This window comes from Lissotriton helveticus, chromosome 5_1 (genome assembly GCF_964261635.1).
Source record: "Lissotriton helveticus chromosome 5_1, aLisHel1.1, whole genome shotgun sequence".
Classification (NCBI taxonomy): domain Eukaryota; kingdom Metazoa; phylum Chordata; class Amphibia; order Caudata; family Salamandridae; genus Lissotriton; species Lissotriton helveticus.
This window is the reverse complement of record NC_136065.1, coordinates 1,580,774,519-1,580,793,193: the sequence shown is the minus strand read 5'-3', so window position 1 is coordinate 1,580,793,193 and position 18,675 is coordinate 1,580,774,519. Positions and strand designations below refer to the sequence as shown.

General features: G+C 44.0%; 1 protein-coding gene across 2 annotated transcripts in view; it reads left to right on the top strand.

Annotated features, from left to right (window-relative positions):
• The window catches only part of FOXP4 (forkhead box P4), a 305,951-nt gene that overhangs the window by 11,139 nt on the left and 276,137 nt on the right, over positions 1-18,675 (top strand). The window contains exon 1 of one of the 2 annotated variants that reach the window (XM_078644739.1): positions 2,752-2,814. The exons of the other annotated variant lie outside the window; for it this stretch is intronic. The gene's annotated coding sequence lies outside the window, so the exon portion shown is untranslated. Of the gene's footprint in view, positions 1-2,751; positions 2,815-18,675 lie in introns of those variants that run through there. 2 annotated transcript variants of the gene reach the window in all.

The window sequence follows — 18,675 nt, the reverse complement described above, 5'->3', positions numbered from 1 at the left end:
CAACTCCCGGTCTCACAGCACACTAATCGTGTAGCTTTGAGGATGACAAATGCTTTGTTTAATTACCGACCTAGTTCAACCTATTGTACTCACTGTAGCTGGGCCTAACAGAGGTAAAACCGGGCTAGTCTCGGGCTGGTGAATTATTTCGTTATTTATAAACCCACCCGGGGACAATACAGGATCTAATCCCATGTTTTTTGGGGGTTCAGCTTTCGTTGTGATGCTTGTGTACAGCCCAAGCCTGGGAGAGTGTAACATATGTAACTGGGCCTAATAGCCGTATAAATGCGCAACTGTTAAGGTGGTGGTAGCCTTGGTTAGTTACAGGTGCACCCTCGGTAAAAGACGACCCGTTCCCATGCATTACAGGGCTTCAGTCGGCACATCCCAGGATGTTTGCACCACCCCAAGTGCCTTATGGATGCCATCTTTCTGCCGCCACCCACTTGTCTCTAGTCAGGGCTGTATGATCCTGCTCCTAAGACTAACCCACCCTTTAATTCAGCTGTCAATCACCCATGCCCCTTATTTAGGAGCTTGTCAGCAGAAAGTGCATAACTTCAGGGTGGCGTTTGGCTAAGGCCTCAGTTGGTAAGTGGGGCCTATTTGGTCACCACGTGTCTTGTGCCACCCGCGGTTTCTAGAGCGGGGACGAATAGGCGGGGTATCCTTTTACTTCACGTCACCCCCCCCCCCCCCCCATCCCCAGATTGCCCTTGTCCTCGCAGCAGTAGCATTGGACGTATAGATCTGTATCGTCACCTATTCGTGGCTTGCATTCGGTAAACGCAAAGGGTGCTAGCGATGCCCTGATCATCCTTGGTCATGGGTGGCTAGACCACCTTGTAGTGGTCCTGACTGTTCTGCACTTGATCCATGTTGGGGTATCCCCTCACTACAAGAGCCTCTGCTCCGAGAAGCGCGCCGGGTTACCTCGTTACTCACCCGGAACTGGATGCATAAAATGCTTCCAGGAGCAGCCCTCTGCAGCTCAGACTTGTGCACCTTCGAACTGAAGGCCGCCTGGGACTTTCTGCCTACCGCAGGCTGCTGGAGGACCCCCGTTTCTGTACGGCCCCTCGATTTGACACATGAACCTTAACATCCTTGAAGTGCTCTCGAATCACAGCCGGGCCAAATAAGCAGTATAACAGAACCGTACATTAAAATAAGGCTATATTTTGGGTTATTTATAGGCTTTCCCTGATCTAATATACGACCTTGCTAGGCACTTTTGTGTGTCAAACGCTACAGCTCTTGGGATGAATACTTTGGTCATTTATATACCTTTCCCTAGACAAATCACAGCCTGCTTCCAGGCATTATATGGCTGTTCCCAGGCTGCCCCAATGGTGCTACATGCTTTGGTAATTTACAGACCTAAGCTCAGCTAATACATCACTTGCTCCCAGATACTAAGCAGGTAGGACAGAGGCCCATTTTGAGTGGCTACTATGGTTATTTACAGCCCAACCTGAGAGAGTACATGGCTTGTTAAAGAACAGCAGCTTTCATGGCGGTGAATGGGTTGCATAGCACCGACTTGGGTCAGTCGGCGTTGGCTGTTGAAGGACTATTTTCGTAGGTTCGCTGGCTGGGATTATATGCAGCAATACAACATCCAGTTGTGACGTGAACCACTTCTGGTGGGTATAATAAACTACCTCGAATAATTTTGATGACATGTGATCTGTTCATTGATGTGTATAGACACGACCATATAATTTGCTTCTGTTTCGCTTCTTAGAGTTGTATGACATTTCCTTATATTTAGTTTCACTTGTTGCCAATTTACAAAGAACATTATTTTTAAAAGGAAGAAAAGCGGAAACTCTGCCTGGCAGTGCTTTCATGTTGTGTTGCATCTATATTAGAGCCAGAAAATTATTCAAATGTTTTCAACTTCTTTCAAAATCCTGGTCAGTGTTATACATTTACAAAGTTGTAAGATAATTCCGCTTTGCGTTTTTATTTTTTTACAAATTGCAGTAGGTTCCCCGTGCAGTACGCTGCTCTATGTTGGCAGTAGGATGCTGTCTAGAGAACGTCTATATAAAAATACATTTTAAAAAACAGTTTTTTTCCGCACTGGTTGTTTTAGGAGGGGATCGCTTATTTCAATTTCCAGGAGTAGAAATGTTACTCACAGAAAGGGAATTAATTTTACATTGTTCACTATTATCGGCTGTAAACCCCCTGTGGACATCACTGCGTTGCATTGTAGGTGGGTTTGCTCATTGCGAGTCACAAGTACACATTGCCTTTACACACTTTGCTGTCCACTGAATGCCAAATAATGCACTTCCTGTTCGACTGTCCTTGGTTTATTAAGGCGAAGTTTAAACTTCTGAGTCATTCCGACTTGCTAAGTGATGAATGTACTTTGTCCTTTGAAAGGTATTTCATTTTAAGAAAACGGTGCGATTCCCTCATGAAAATGAATAGTGCTGCAGCCGGAACCTTCTCGAGACCAGTAGGAGGCAGCAGGCCCGGCCCGGGGGTCCAATATCCAGGTGCCATGGCCTGGAACACCTTGGACTCCACCCTAAGGTCGGAGCCTGGACACCTGCTCTTGAGACACCTCCTGAGGCCTGAGCTCTCGAGCTAGGCATTCACCCCCCTGCGGCCCGGCGAGCAGCGGCGGCCAGGCACTATGCGGCAGGACGTACAGGGGCAGCTGTGCGCCGTGACCCGTACGTTGTGCGCGCGGCGGGGCGCTCTACGTCCCTTAGAATGCTCAGCGTGCACGTGCTCTACCCCGAGGCAGCTTCCGCAGGCTGTACTCCTAATATGCGGCGACGGCGGTTAAAGGTCAGTTTTCCCCACTGTCATTTTTTGTAAGTTGTTTTCAATATATAATCACTTTAGTGTCATGTTCGCACAATATAGAATTGCATAACCAAATACATGTGTCTATATTATTTACAATAGTATCCGCCTGAGAAGCAGTAGCGGAGTCAGTCTTTGCTTTCATCGTACAATGCCCCTTACCCAAAATGCTTGAAAACATGAATGTGTGGGTCAACATTGTTAGGTAGTTTACCGGTACTTTCTTACAGAATGGCCAAGCCTCAAAAGCAGAACAATTGCAATTAAACCACATTTCCTCTTAGCTTTGTAGATTTAGTCGACATTTTCATTTAATTATTTATTAATTGCCGCCTCATTATTTAGATATTCTAAAATGAATACAGTTTGGAGTCCACAGGAAAAATTGTATATCGATAAATATTGTAATTTTTATTTTTTTACAATGTGTGAAGAGTCGAACTGATTAAAACGACGTCTCATAAGTTAAGGAAAATTGCCCTAACTCTGGAACAAATTTGTAACGTTGCCACTTTTTTCATCCATGGCCACATAAAGTGTTCTGTTTTGAAGGATACCGGACTACATAAAGCCTCTCTTGGAAGGTGAAGCGGCAGAAGGGTTTCCATAGAATTTTCAGTAGAGCAGTTACAAATGGTTTTAATGGACCCTTGTTGGTTTTAGGGGTTTTGAATGTCTACTAGAGTGCAATATTCTCTTGATTCTAGTTTTACTATGAAATCTGTTTGTTATTGGTGTCTAATAGTTTCAGCATGTATTAAAAAAAATCTAAACAGTAACATTTTACTTGCATTGCTTGCTGCACTTATATCACCAAGTGTCCTACAGCCCCTTCCCAAAAAGGGCTCCAATACAGACCATCTGTAACTGGTTAACTAGAATTGGCGCCAGGGTTTGAGTGACTGTGCAAACAAGCACTTAGAAGACGGTTTCACACATCTAGCTGCATGCACCCTTTGACATTTCATTGCATGTATATTTTCTTATTGGTGACCACACCGTTATAATAAAGTGTAGATTTATGGGGATTCTGATATCTGGAAACATTGGCAATTCTGTGTGAAACGTAACCATTTCATAGTCTTATCCTTTGAAGCAGTCTGTCTGCAACCGATGAGCTTTGAGGCTGCACACCTTTTTAAATTAGTAGGTTATCAGTACACACAGATTTTGTGTTTGTAAAACGTGTGTTATAATAACAGAGTACCTGCTTGACATATTCAGTGAGCGCCTGAGGCAATGCTATGGGCATGCAAAAATAAAAGAAGAAAACAATTTTTAAAGCAAAACATGCAAAATGTTTACAATGGATCGATCCATCACCATATGCAATGTTAGGAAAGAGGGTGTACATTGCCGTTCCATTTTATCATAAGTAAACGTGATTCCATAGAAATATGTGTGAACTAGCTAATGTTTATAGCAAGCTTTGTGCACTTAAATCAAAGCTTTGAGTCACCTACCTTGTGTGCAACCTCAAAGTTCGAAGCTGAGGGTTGGGGCTAAGGTGCACTAAGTGTTAGTCTTTCTCTGGTTGCAGGGCTAACTCATTCTTTTATAATTTTGAGGTCAGTAAATTGTAACCACTGAGTCTTGTGACCATGTCTTAAATGAAAACATCTGAGGTCATAGTGTGCGGTATGTGAATGGTGCATGTTAATAGCTGCTGTTATTAGCTATTCTACACAGTGACATTGTGTTGTTAGCTTAAAACAGACCTTAATGGACCTAAATTATTTTACTTGAAACATTTACATAGACAGTTCCATGAGTGTTCTGGTTACAGATGTTGGATTTTTTTCTACTTTAAAACTTACATACAAATACTGTTCAGGGTCAAAAGTAATATTGTGCTTGGAAAACAAATGTTTATGACAGTTGTTCGTTTGTGTTCCTTTTTGACGTGAAAAAAGGAAAATCTTTAAAATGCAAGTTTAATGCTCTTGACCAGACATCCGTTTCATAATTCTTATTAAAAAAATTGTATTGTAAGTCCTACCTGAGCGTTAAAGTGTCAGTGGATAACAAATCTGGTTTAAAAGTAATCAACTGTTTATCAGAAAACTCTGAGAACCTTTTTGCAACAATTTGTCTAAAATACTTTTGCTATTTTCTTTAAACACCTTGCATTGGTTGGTGCAGCCACGGTTGTGCATTTTTCTCAAACCTTTAAATATTTTTTTCTCTTTCCTTCACAACGCCTACTTTATAAGTGATTTTGTGTGCGGCCTATATTTAGGGGAAATTGACCAAGGTATTTTTGAGGTCACTGACAAACTGCATATACATCATCCGAGGGTAGCAATGAAAATGCACATTTTCTCACACCTGTCCTGCCATCTTAGGAATGGTATAGATACAGTTAATGCATTTTAAGGCTTCCCTCTAAAAATGCTAAAATAAAATATAGAATAGGGTCAGCTGTCTGGCGTCAATGATCTGAACTCTTCATCTGATTGGTTGAAGTGTGTTGATCGCTTTTGAAGCAGCTGACATTTTGGATCTGCGCATATTCCTATGCTCTGTGGGGACTATATACCTATGCAATGCACACAGTCCAAATGAGCCTTGACTGTATCATACACAAACCCTATAGACAGCTTACTTAGTGATTATTCATCACGACAAATGTCATGTACCAGAGTACGCTTTTATAAGTTATGGTTTACTACTTAGGTTGCATACTAACCTACAGTAACTGAAAGGTGAATATTTGCCTAAAATACTTCAGTTGAAGGGCTATTATGATTATCATCCAAAATATTATCAGGCCATCAAAGAAACCCTAATCCCCTCAGTGGTGAGAAGGCATATAAAGGGTCTGCAAAGGCTGATGATGGTACATAAGGGGTCTGCATGTATGGCTGCAGAGCAGTTTGAGACTCTACACTCTGACTATGCATAGAGCGCAGCCTGCATGTACTGCACATGAGGTGTTGTCCTGTGTTACCTGTATACATTAACGTCCACGAGTATGTGAGTCTCTGATGTTTTGCAAGGTCACAAGTGCAATGGGGTGAAGTTGTAGGTGTACTGGTTACCGTACATGCAGAATTTCAGCAGTCCTGAATTGCAAACTTAACTACCATTGCATTGAAGTTTTTCCAAGGAACATATCCAACTATAGTTGTAGTGCAGGCTTATTCAACAAGTAGCTTGTGAGCTAATGGTAGCTCTCCTCTCTGCAGCCCAGCCTAGTAAATTAGAAACTTTTACTTTACTGAATTAATATATGCATAATAAAACTGTGAGTGTGTGTTCCATGTGTGTATTTTCAGGACTCGTAAACTCACATTTGGAGAAAAATGGCTCAATTCCCAAAATATATTTAAAGCTGCTATTTGAGTGATAAATCATGTGTGATTGGGCATACTTAATAATAATATAACTTTTGTGCCAGGGACATTGTATTATGTATTACCCATGTAGAGGGATTTGAAATTGACAACATCTTTTTTACATTACTGTTGGAAACCCTGCCTTATGCACTGAGGTGATCACTGCTAGTAAGTTCATACCTGAATACAACATGCCTTGCAGAGCAGTGCTGTGCTGCCCGGGCTCGACCAAAAAAAGAAATCCACCTGGTTAAATTTTATTACATTTTAACAGCTGGCTATTTGGTCTTGTAGGATAATCTCATTTTATTTGGCAAGGCTTACCCTCACTCGTTCCCCTAACCTCTTAAAATTGATAACAAAATAATTGTTGTTTAGAAATCTGTGACATGATCTACTTGCTGCCATATTATATATACCAGTCTGGACTTCGACTGCTTGATGCCATATTGTTTCTGCCAGCCTAGAAGGCCTCTTGCCTGCCACCATGTTTCTGCAAGTTAGGCTTCCTCAAAGGTTATTAAGCAGCATCACTCTGACAGGTCAGCCTGCACTCTAAACAGAGTAGATCCGATATCTGGATTGCGACTTCTGTTTCAGAGAGTTTGTATGTAAATGCATCATGCATCAATACTCACTTTTGACAATTGTATCAACCAGCAATGGCCCAGAAGATTTTTGGATGTGACTTGACATCACGAGTGTCGCCAGGCCTAATGTCATCACCTGAAAAAGAGCTTTGTGAGCCACTGCTAGGAGAAGGGTTTTGGCTCCACCCACATTTTGGTTCTCTTCACTACAGCATTTGATTGGACAGAATGTGTATGAAACCAGTGCAGTCACGATAGGGGCATAAGACAGCAGGGCTGAAGCTTTCTGCCTCAGAGGCATTCTCTAATGGTGCAAATGTCGCAGTATTCCTTGAGGGGCATAGTTTAAGCCGCAGGGTATATGAGGAGAGACAGAGTCTAGGGAGAGGCGACAATGAGAGTAGGGCTTCAAGGGGCCAAGTCTAAGGTAAGGGCCCAGTGAACAAAATAGGCCAAGTAGCAGCAGTGTGAGGGCTGTCGGAACGACAGCCCACCATGCGGCCCCTGCAGAGTGTCTCCGCCTGCGCCTGGTAGATGTGCCTGAATCAAAATCAGTTTGTGCTACTCAAGATGAGGCTTGGACGTTCCCGAAGAGGCGAGAGTGCACGGAAAGAGCTTTGTGGGGAGAATAGTTGACCGGGGTACAGAGATCTGGGAATTCCAGAGAACCAGAGAGAAACGGAGAGAAGGAGTCAGAGAGATGAGATACCAGGCGGAGAGACAAGTTGTGCCAATAGACTCATGCAGCAAGGTGCTCTGTCACAGGGTGAGGCGCTAGGTTGGGTGGGGTTGTCTTTGATGGTCTCTGGGCATTTCTTTTTCTCACTTTTAGCTCTCACACATGATCCTTCTTTTTCTAGCTCCTCCCCTTTTTCGCTGCACTCACTCTTCTAGCTCCGTTTCTCTCTCCTTTAACCCCTTTGTTCCTTTGACCCCCTTCTACGTTCTTGAACCCTGTTTAACTCTCTTTTCCTACATTGGATATACAGAGTGGGTAAGCACCCACCTGCATACGATTGTCTGTAAAGAACATAATAGTACTTACTCTGGCCTTTGTTGCATACATTGTGCTGTGCATGCCGTCTTCTTCTGTTATTAACACACAGGAGTGACGTGTCCTTGTCTGAGTGCAGGGCAAGCAGGGTCCCTGCTGGATTGCAGGGCGAACAGTTAGCCTGCCATAGTGCAGGGCGAGCGGAGTCCCTTTTGGAGTTTCGGGTGTGCTATAAGTCTTGTGTGAAAGCAAGGCAAACGATGTACCCGTTTGAATGCAGGCTGTGTGGTGTGCCTGTAGGACGAGCATTGTGCATGCCTAATAGCAGGGCTAGCATTGTAGCTGCATGAGTGTAGGGCAAATGTTGTGCCTGTGTGAGTGCAGGGCGAGCTGTATGCTTGCATTAGCGCAGGGCTAGGGGTGGGCCAGCATCAGTGCAGGGCCAGCAGTGTGCAGTAAGAGGTGTGGATTTAATGTGCATGCTCAAATGTTGTTTGCATGTGTTGCACATTTAAGAAAGACCTATTGGCATTGCCAACAATTGTTAAGTAGGGGCCCTTGACGGAGAAGCAACACCTAAAAAATAGTTACAAATAAGCAAACTTTTTTTTTGGGTCATAATAATTTTCATTGAGCATCAAAAGCCAAAGTATCAACATTAATACAATCGGGCGGGAATGGCCCGGGGTCGCAAAACAGTCATCTAGTTGGAGCACAGTTTCAAACATCCCGAGGCCATACAATCCCTCACAGACAAAGTAGAAGATGCCCGTTTTGAACCATCAACCCTTGTGGAAAGTCCTCAGGTCTGAACCAAAAATTAAAAAAATCAACAAACCCCACCCCACCTCCCCGTCACCGGTGGTGGTGATGCATAAGAAAAAGAAAGATGCTGAGCCGTGGTATCATTGTAGGGCAGAAAAACAAAGGCAAGGCCCCCTCCACCCAGGAAGCGGGGGATGTTCCAGCCACCCGTCAGCTCCAGATACGCTAGATCTGGAAGAGGTGCATGGCCCTAACGGATGGTGGACACACTGCAGAAGGCAAGCCTCGTGATAAATCGGTGACTAGGGGGCCCCATTTGTACTTAAAAGCCGTGTAGTCATCCCTAAAAATGTCTGCCAGACGTTCCATGGAGAGGATTCGCCACAAGTGAGCGTGCCACAATGACGTTGCCGGTGTCTTTCTTTTTCCAAGCAGCCGCTATTGTGAGTTTCGCCGCCCCCAGACATGCCCACAGGATCGCCTTGTTGGCTTTCGTTTGGAGTTCCATTACCGGATTTCCTGCTTTGCCTATGCTACCCACTATTCTTCTATCTTTTTCGGAAGAATTTTGTGCCGCGGGCCCTCGGGCCTTGCGGCTCCTAGTTTTTTGGGGGGTTGCTGGGGTTTTCTTTTTGGGGGGGGGAGGGGTCCTGGTGGTGGCAAACAGGTTTAGTGGTTTTTTGGTTTCTTTAATGCTCAGCAGCGCACTGAGGGAGGAGCATCATCATTAGAGATTTCCAGGGTGGTGGGAACTATCTTAACAGGGGTGGCCACAGCTGCTCACGTATAGGGGGTAAGACACGCAGGGGGAGGGTCATTCGCAGCGATGGTCTCAGTAGCATCCTGTAACGTTAAGGGGTTGAATTCCCCTCCGAAATGCCAGAAAATTTGGAAGCACCTGACAGATTGCAGGTTCGATGTAGTAGCCTTCCAAGAGACTCACCTCAAAAGGTCTGAGGACACTAGACTCTGACCCCTCTAGGAATAAACTAACTTTTGAGTACTTTAAGGATCAAGTTTAAGTTTATGTTTATCAGGCTTCCAGAGTTGTTGAAAAGGGAGCTAATTTAGTAAGTTGCCAGTAAAGAATGTTTTTTTCTACAAACTATCAGTTTTAGTAGATACACAACACAATTGCGTACATCGCAGGCCCTCACGGGGGATTCCAAAAAAGACAGAATTCCCATAGACCCCACTTACCTCCACATGGACCGCCAACCCCTGCAGTGCCTAGCTCATAGTTTGAACACCATTTCCCCATATTTATAGGTCTAGCTGATCTGAGAGGCATGCTGTATTCAGGTAGGGACTTGTAGCTCCGCTTCTCTCTGCCCATATTTATCATTGGCTTGTATCATTCTCCACTGTAAACTGTGGCTGTTCTTTGGATCAATAAGCTTAGTAGTACCGCCTTGTCTCATTTTGTAACCTCCCATGACAACACCCCCTGTAACGTGTGTTGTTACTCTGTAGGCTTTAATTACAGCCTCTGAGCACTATTTTCTCCAGTACCATTGTCCTGCCTGACACACTCTCCTAACGCTTTTAAAAAATGTTGCAGCACGTTCGCATTTGCAAGGCAATAGGTATTGCATTTGCGAGAATTTAAGCCATTGGCCTTGTAAAGGACATTGTCTTTTATTTATTTGTTTCACCAGGTTCGATTCCTTCCTGCCAGTAAATATTTTATTGTAATATGTTAAAATGAAACAAGGCACATGCACAGTTTGTATTAAGTTACATTAGGTTTCCCATCACATACCACAGATTAGGAGGGAAAGGAAGAGTGTAGTTGGTACACTCCAGGTTAGGTACAATTTATTTATTTTGAAAGTTTTATAGAGCGCGAACAAAGGTCCTAGCGGATATCAGAGCGATATACAAACATTAAATGTTACATATACAAGAAATAATGGTAGATCCACATAGAGGTACAAAGAGTATGATAAAGAAAGACAATAAAGTTATATTTAGCATACATAGTGTCTTGTGGTTAAGGGCTTAGCTGCCTTTCCCCACCTTGATTCAGTAGAACATACTCATGTGTATTGAGCCATGAGGATGGATTTAACTTCATTTTTAAAAGCGATAGTCGAAGGGTTAAGTCTGATTTCTGGGGTAAGGCATTCCAAATTCTGGGTGCCATCCCAGATAAGGATCTGTTAAGGTTTTTTTCTTGTGGAATTTTTGTGGTTTCAGTAGTAGTTTTTCAGCATTTCTTGAGGATCTGGTCTCACCAGAGATAGTCAGTTTGTCTGCCAGGTAGCTGGGGGTCTTTTGACGTAAAGCTCTGTGCGTCATGCACGCATTTTTCATCTGAATTCTCGCATCTAGGGGTAGCCAGTTCAGGGATTGGAGGTCTGGGGTGATGTGGGAGCTACGTTTGGATCCAGTTATGAGTCTTGCAGCCGCGTTGATTGAAGCTCTGAGGGGTGCAGTTGATGCTTTGGGCAGGCCACACAGGGTGACACAGCCATATTCCACTCTGGGTATAACCAAAGCTTGTACTGCCTGCTTAAAGTCATTGTGTGGTAGGAAGGGTTTTAATTTCCTCAATGTGTTTATCTGAAGGTTGGCTCCCTTTGTAGCATTGCTAATATGTTTTGCATGTGATGTCTAAAAGTGAAATATCCAAGACTGCACTAATGGAGGGTAACTTGGGCAGGTTTTCCTGAGCTGGTTTTAAGACTGCTAGCATATGCATCATTTTGTCGCCTTTGTTTAATTTTCCCTCATACACTAGTAAAAGTCTAAATATCTCAAGGGCAATGGGGCCAGAGTGGCATACAAGACTTATGTGGATATTGTTGGGTTCTGCTTGTCCATCCAACGCTGGGTTGTTTGCTCGGTACTCACGGAATACTTGCCATAATTGCATTGCTGGTTTACGGTCAGTCCCGAAAGTTAGGCATGTTTTCATTTCTTGTAGCAGATTGTGACTAACCAGCCATGTAGCATTCAGGTAGTCAGACTCAGCATTTCCTCTGCTCCTGCCCAAACTCTGCTTGTTGACACATTCCAGTTTTCCTTATACTCCAGAGATAGGCACACAACTTGATAGTTGCATAAAAGTACATTAAATCATTGGATATGTATTTATCCTTTTTCATGTATCGTGTTCTATACCGACGACTAGGGTGACAACGTGACATAAAATATGTAAAATACCTACCATTGGAAAATAAAACCGCAGAGAAACAGGAATGATAAACGATAAAATGTATATTTCCATAATTAAGAAGAAATTATTTTAAGACATTCCTTCCAGATCGGCACGTAGGTAAGTAGGAAACTGCAGATCTTCAGTATATTTCCGGAAATTGTGAAAATTCAAAAACCAATATATTTCGACAGGTTTAATCACAAAACACTTCCAAAGGGAAGGCCCGCGGCACTATAAGGCCATACTACAGGCAGATTATGCTATGGAAATAGCACTAACCCCCCAAAAAGAAAGCAAAAACTTTAAGCGAGAACGAGGACAAGTGAGGCCTATTACCTCTTCCTTGTGACAGCCGTGTTAGTTCGCCTGAAAGCATTGTGAGGGAATAGAGAGAGGCTGGATGGAGGGTCTGGGGGGAGGGAATGAGGGAGTATCCTTGAGGATACTAACCTTCCTCAAACGGCTAATGCCGCATCAGACCGAAGGTGCAGTGGGCCATACTGTCTCAGGCATAGGACGGGATGGTGGGAAGTAGGGAGCAATGAGGGGAACCCGTGCCTGGCTGAAAGTTCGAATTCATGGTAGAGTCTTTGAAGGATACAGAGCGATCCATTGAGAACTAGATAGGCGCAGAGAGTCTGCCAGCTCAGGGTCTTGGTGCCTAGAAGGTCCTGGGGTGTTTGTTGGTGTGCCCGCGGCGCTACTACCGGACCACGAAGTGAGTCCATATTGCAGCGAGTAGCCCTGATCTCCAGAAGGGTCTGGGCTGCGAGCAAGAAGACCTTTCCCAGGCATGGAAGAATACCAGTCCCGAATAGGTGGCACACAGCACCCTTTCTGGCCGCTCCCTCGGGCTGGACAAGGGGTCTGTTGTTCGGGTGCTCTTTGTTGCCCTGTGTGCGGAATCTCTTCAGTGGCACATTTCCCACCTGCATGGCAGGTGGCAGTGCCTCCTTTGCACTGGCAGCCCTTTGGCCGTCGTCACCCTACGGGCTACTTTGCTGTCCGGTGAGGCATTGCACCTTGGAGCTGTGCACACACAGTTCACCATCGCCCGGTAATACCAAGTGGGAGAGTTCGGATGGGCAGGAACCCAGCCTTCACTTGTTGGGGAGGAGCTAGGAGCAGGTCGTGAAGGTGGTCTAGAGGCTTTTGTTGTCATTGGCATCACAAAAGCTAGAAGCAGGAGACAGTGCAGTGTTGTTTTCCTGTGTTGAAAAAGAGAAGCCTGAACAGGCCAGAGGTCTGCAGCCCTTGTCACTTTCTGTCGGCATAGGTGTGCGTCGTGATTTCTCTATTTTGCTTGAATAAGGGGTGAAAAGCATTTGTATCTGTGATTTGAGTTGAACCGGTTGGTTGTGTGTCCCTGTTCGTTGAGCGCACACAAAGCCATAGGTACCTCACACGTCATTGTACAGGCCTGCTCCTTCTGTTATAGCGCATGCACCGACGCCCTCCTGTGTGTGTGGGTCCCTGCTCTAAGAAGATACAATGTGTTTGTGTTTACCTACCTCTTACAGTGAGGACGTGCGTGCCTGTCCCTACACCCACCAGTGCGTGGGTTTATTAACTAATTTTATTAAGGTTCTAGTTTCCCTGGTGTTGACTGTTGTCCAGTTGGATATTTTCTCTGGATTCCCTACTGGACAGCAGGGTCTACGGTGACACCCGCCTGCTCTTCGTGGGTTTTACCTTTTAATCTTTGCTCAGTAAATAAAACCTTTTCCTTGGATTTTCGATATCTACGTGTTCTTATTTAAGTTGTCATCTAATACAACATACATTTGGCGACGAGGGGAAACGCACCTTCACAAGGACGCCCAATGAAGCAATTTTCTAAAACATTTCCGTTGGATTTTCGATGTCTACATTTTTTTATTTATGTTGTCATCTAATACAACAGTGTGTACCTGCTCTGGTATGTGAGCATACTGCCCCCCATACACAGTACTTTGGCATTGGCTCAGGCCACAATAAATCGCCCCTGTGATTGATAGGAACAGTGGAAAGTGATCTATTCAAACAAACACTTTGTGCCGGCCTTGCCTTATAAGGAGCGAAAGTTCGACCAAGGGGAAGAGGTGGTCATTGTAAAGAAACACTGAGGGAGGAAGACTGGGATAAGAAATAGGAGGGGTGGGATCTAAGAAAAGAAAGACGAGAGAAAAAGGCCGAGGGGCGGGGGACAGGGAAATTGAAAAAGAAGAGAGCGGAGGAAAAAAGTCATGTCAAAGAAAGGAGCAGGAGAGAAAGAAGGAAGAGTGCCAAGAAGCAGACATTACAGCAAAGACTGTGAGATCAAAGCAGAGAGATGGAAAGAAGAACGAGACGGAAAGGTCACAGAAAAAAAATCTTAGCAAGTAAGGTCACTGACTAGAGATCGCGAGAAAAAAGAAAGGAGACCGCGTGACAACCTTTCAATGAATCTTCATGTTTAAAGCAAAAAGTGGGCATATTTTGCAAGTGATCTATGGCCCTAGAATGTAACTTTCCAACACCAGACAACACACACCCTCGGTTGCCTACTCAAGGCAGGCAAACTAGTGACTAAAAATGCGCACAATTATACGGAAAAAAAATCAATTCACCGTCTCGGTGTCGCTTTATCCCACATTTTGTAAATAAGACATTTATTCATGCCTCCGATCTCCACTACTTTGACAGACGGCCTACGTGACCAGCCTTCTCTAAACTACAGACCCAGGAATGTTTCTTGGCTGGTTACAACCGGTGAGTCACAAGTAGAGAAGGATCTCTGCCAGAGCAAGAACTCCACACAAATGCACCATCCTTGCTCAAGTCACAATGATTCAACAAACATTGGCAAAGCCAATAGAAGGGCATTGGCTACCTGCCTTTGTACTTTTGTCAATGCTGGTTTTATTTTGCTAGTTTTTGTAAAACTTTACTGTTGGGTAGGAGGGCAGGGGCTGTTAAGCCATCATCAATGTAATAAAAACAAGCATTGAAAATGCATTAGGTCTCGCATTTGTTTGAGTTAGAGCTATTAGCATTGTAAATGGCAATGCTTTTTTCCTGTGTAATGGCGTGTATTATGTGGTGTGTAGTAGAATTATGTACGTTGTGTTTTATTAGTTGTGTGTTATTGTGTGGTGGGGAGTGGATTTGTGTAGTGGAATTATGTGGTATGGTGTGCTGTGGAAGTTTGTGGATAGTTATGTGGTATTGCATGTATTGGAAGTGGAGTGGGGTTGTGTGTTATGGAGTGTAATTATGTGGAATGGTATTTTGCTTTGTGGAATGGTATGCAATGTAGATTAATTATGTGGTGTGCTGTTGAATTGTGAAGCATGATGTGGAATTTTGTGGTTTGGATTGGTTGTATGTGGTGTGTAGTGTAATTATGTTGATTTTATTTATGCGCTTTGTTGAATTATGTGGTGTGGATTGGAAATGTGTATTAATAATAAATTCTTTATTTAGATATATAAAACATATCTTTAAAAGATTCCTCGAGCACATTAACACAATTTTATAGATTAAAAGAGATTAAGAAAAAAGAAAATGTAAAAACAGAGTAACATTTGGCCTTCTTTTCAGTGGTTACTGCAGCGTCTCAATTTAGAAATTAGCACTCCCGCACTGTGCAGGTGTGGTTAAAGTACATGTTTTTCTAAGAGACTATACACTTGCTGAATGAATTTGGCCAATTTTATGTTTAACACAGTGTTCTCTGGGGACAGAGCGGCAATAGTGGCATGTCTACAAGTCCGAAATCCCAGCCTGATCCATTCTGGCCTGAGAAGGCGTCTACGTTGGAGAATAAAAAAAGGGCATGTACAAAGCACGTGCAAAAAAGTTTCATTTGCTGACCTACACGCTCTGCACGTTTGATCATCCCTTTTTCGACGCCATACAGGAAGGTTTTGAAGGAAGCGCCAGTCTCCCAGTCTTAGGGCCATCAGACATCGCTTTGACAGAGAAGAAAAAGTAGTCGAAAGGTAGTTAGCCGGGGATAATCGTTTGTAGGAGTAGACTACTGCCCATGCATGGCTACGTTTCACAAGGAGAGCTTTGTCCGTAATCAGAGATTTAAGTCGTGTGGCTTTTTTGATTGTGATTTTGAAGGCAGTCTGACTTGGATTAAGGGCCCAGAGGTCCGCAGCAGACATTTGTTGGGTGTAGTCATTTAGAAGGCGACCAAATGACCCCCCCGGATTGCTCACACTGATTTCGTTCCAAACCAAGAGTTCCAGGGTGCCTTCTTCTGCCTGTCTTAGTTTGTGAATCAGGTTAAGATATGAGCCAGCGTTAGAGAATTCGTAGTTAATTAAGCCCAACTCTAGTCTGACCTGGGCTGGCGAGGAGGAACTCGGCAGATGGAGCAGTTTCTTATAGAGTTTGATTGTCAGTTTGTTTAAGGAATTGTTCATTTTACCCTTAAAGATCTCAATGCCGTACGAAAGTGTGGGCCCGATCTTTGCTCTGAGCACATCCAGTAAAGGCAAGAGCGTGGGGCCTGAGAGTCTCCTCGATAGCTTAGCCAGGGATACCCTTAGCGCAGTGGCCTTGGCTGCAATCACAGTGCTCTGCTTGGTGAAACTGCCCCTGGAATCCAAATGGACCCCTAAGTACTTGTACGACTGGCCAATTGTGATGCTTTCTTTGTTAATTGTCCAGCCTCCACCGCTGTAACGTTTTTTGCCGAACGGAACAACCATTGTTTTTTTCATGTTAATTTCTAACTGGTTGTTGACCGTGTAATGCATTAGGGCATCAAGGAGTCTCCGGAGCCCCACTCTAGTGAGACTGAACAGTGCCAGGTCATCGGCATACAAGAGATTGCTTAACGTGCCTCCTACTTTTGGTGGATGGCTAATTACTTTCTCCAACGTGCTTGATAGATCAGCAATAAATAGATTGAAGAGAAGGGGGGCCATCACGCATCCCTGTTTGACACCACGAAAGGTCCTGATTTTACGGGAGAGATGTGAGCCAGCCCCTAACTTCACTCGGATCCATGTGTTGGAGTACAGCATGATGATGGGATTCAGGATGTTGTCTGGGATTCCCCACTCCCTCAGTTTTTGCCACAGAGCAGTCCTAGGCAACATGTCGAATGCTGCTTTGAAGTCGACAAAGCAGCAGAAAATCAACTTGGAGTTTGTGAGGGCTTTGTCAATGATGGTAGAGATTGCCAATAAGTTTGGAAATGTGTAGATTTTTATTATATTGCGTGGATAGCTTTGTATTTTTGGTGACAAAAACACAAATAAGTAGGAGCTTTGCTTTAGATCTGTTTCTTTTGGTGTTAAAAATTATGAAAAACTGATGTTTGGACACCCAAATGGAGACCTTTTGGGGCTCTTTGGTATTATGTTTATGGTCAGGATGGAGTAGTGATAGAGGCAAAAAGTGCCACCTACCAGAGGAGATGGTGCCCTCCCCATTTTCCCTTAATTGTGCGCCTGCGTGGCGCAAACAGCTAAGAGCATGCCATTTTGTTTTTGCATGCGTATGCAGTTTAGTGCATATTTAATCCAAAGCCGTTTGCCTAAGGTTACCATATGTTTCTATTTCATCAGGAAAAACAGTTTCTAGCCCTGTGCTTTAGAAACTGATGCTTTTTGGTAGTTGTAGTTATGGTTGCTTTAACTGAACAGCTTACTGAGGAATTAAACATATAAAAATAAGTTCTATTTGTGCACAGAATTTCACAACATAACTTTCTTATGTTGAAAATAGCTACAAATTGGTGGTGTTCAAGTTGTCCAGTGTAATGTTAGTATATCAACATCAGGAAGAAGTAAGGCTGGGGTGGCTTTAGTTGAATTACATCAGCGGTTAACCAAAGGCCACATACCCTGATGAACAGCATTGGCCATTAAAGGATTTTAAAGCGAAAATTTGGGGTATATACTTTATGCTCCTCTAACGTGAATATTGCATTGTTTGATTCTGGTGAATTCGTATCACGATCTGTTTTAGGATTCAACGTGGCTTACTGAAGCCTCTACCCCGATAATGGACATATTAGTCCCCCCCAATTATCACATCATTAGACTGGACAGGCCTGTCAAGACGGGCGGGGGAATTGCATGCATTTTTAGGAGCAACCTCTCCGTTACTAAAGCCGCCTCCCCCTCCCTTACCTCCTGTGAACTCCTCTGCCTCGATATCACCAGCGAGGGCAAACAAGTTTGTGCTCTACATCTCATCTATCACCCGCCTGGTGACAACCTCATATTCACCCAACAACTCATGGACACGATCACTTCCAATGCCGGTCGGCAGATCACCCAAGTCTACCTGGGTGACTTTAACCTCCACTGGAATGATCAGAAAGACACAGAGGTGAATAGTCTCAAAACTTTCCTTAATGCGCTTGACCTCACCCAAATATGCGATAGACCAACACACGACAAAGGCTCGATACTCGATCTCATCATCGCCAAAGAGGACTCTACCCAACTGGAGGCGATCCAACCCTGCGACTGGTCAGATCACCACATTATCACCTTCTTTATTAACAAAAAAGTTAAACCTAACCCGGTCCAACCCACCAAATCCAAAATCTGGAAAAGGGACATGAAGAATCTTAACCCCACTACCCTGCCTCCCCACATCGGCAGTCTCCTCCTTCCCCCTTCAGGTGTCTCGGATGCTCAATCACTGACCGACCACTACCTTGACTCTATGAAATTAATAGTCAATGAAGTCGCTCCATTGCAACTGAAGAGAGTCTCCAACAAAATTTCTAACCCCTGGTATGATGGCAGACTCAATGACGACAAGCGCACTATGCGAATGGCAGAGCGTACCTGGAGATCTGACCCCTCATCAATGCATCTAAAAACGCTTAAAAAGAAGAGAAATGCCTACTTTAGGAAAATAAAGCGCACAAAGTCGGACTTCTTTAGCCGTCAGCTGGACCAAGCTAGAAACAGGCCAAGAAAACTGTTCGAACTAATCAAGACTCAAACAAAGACACAACCCTTACAATCAAACAACGCAACAAGCGACACCCCACAC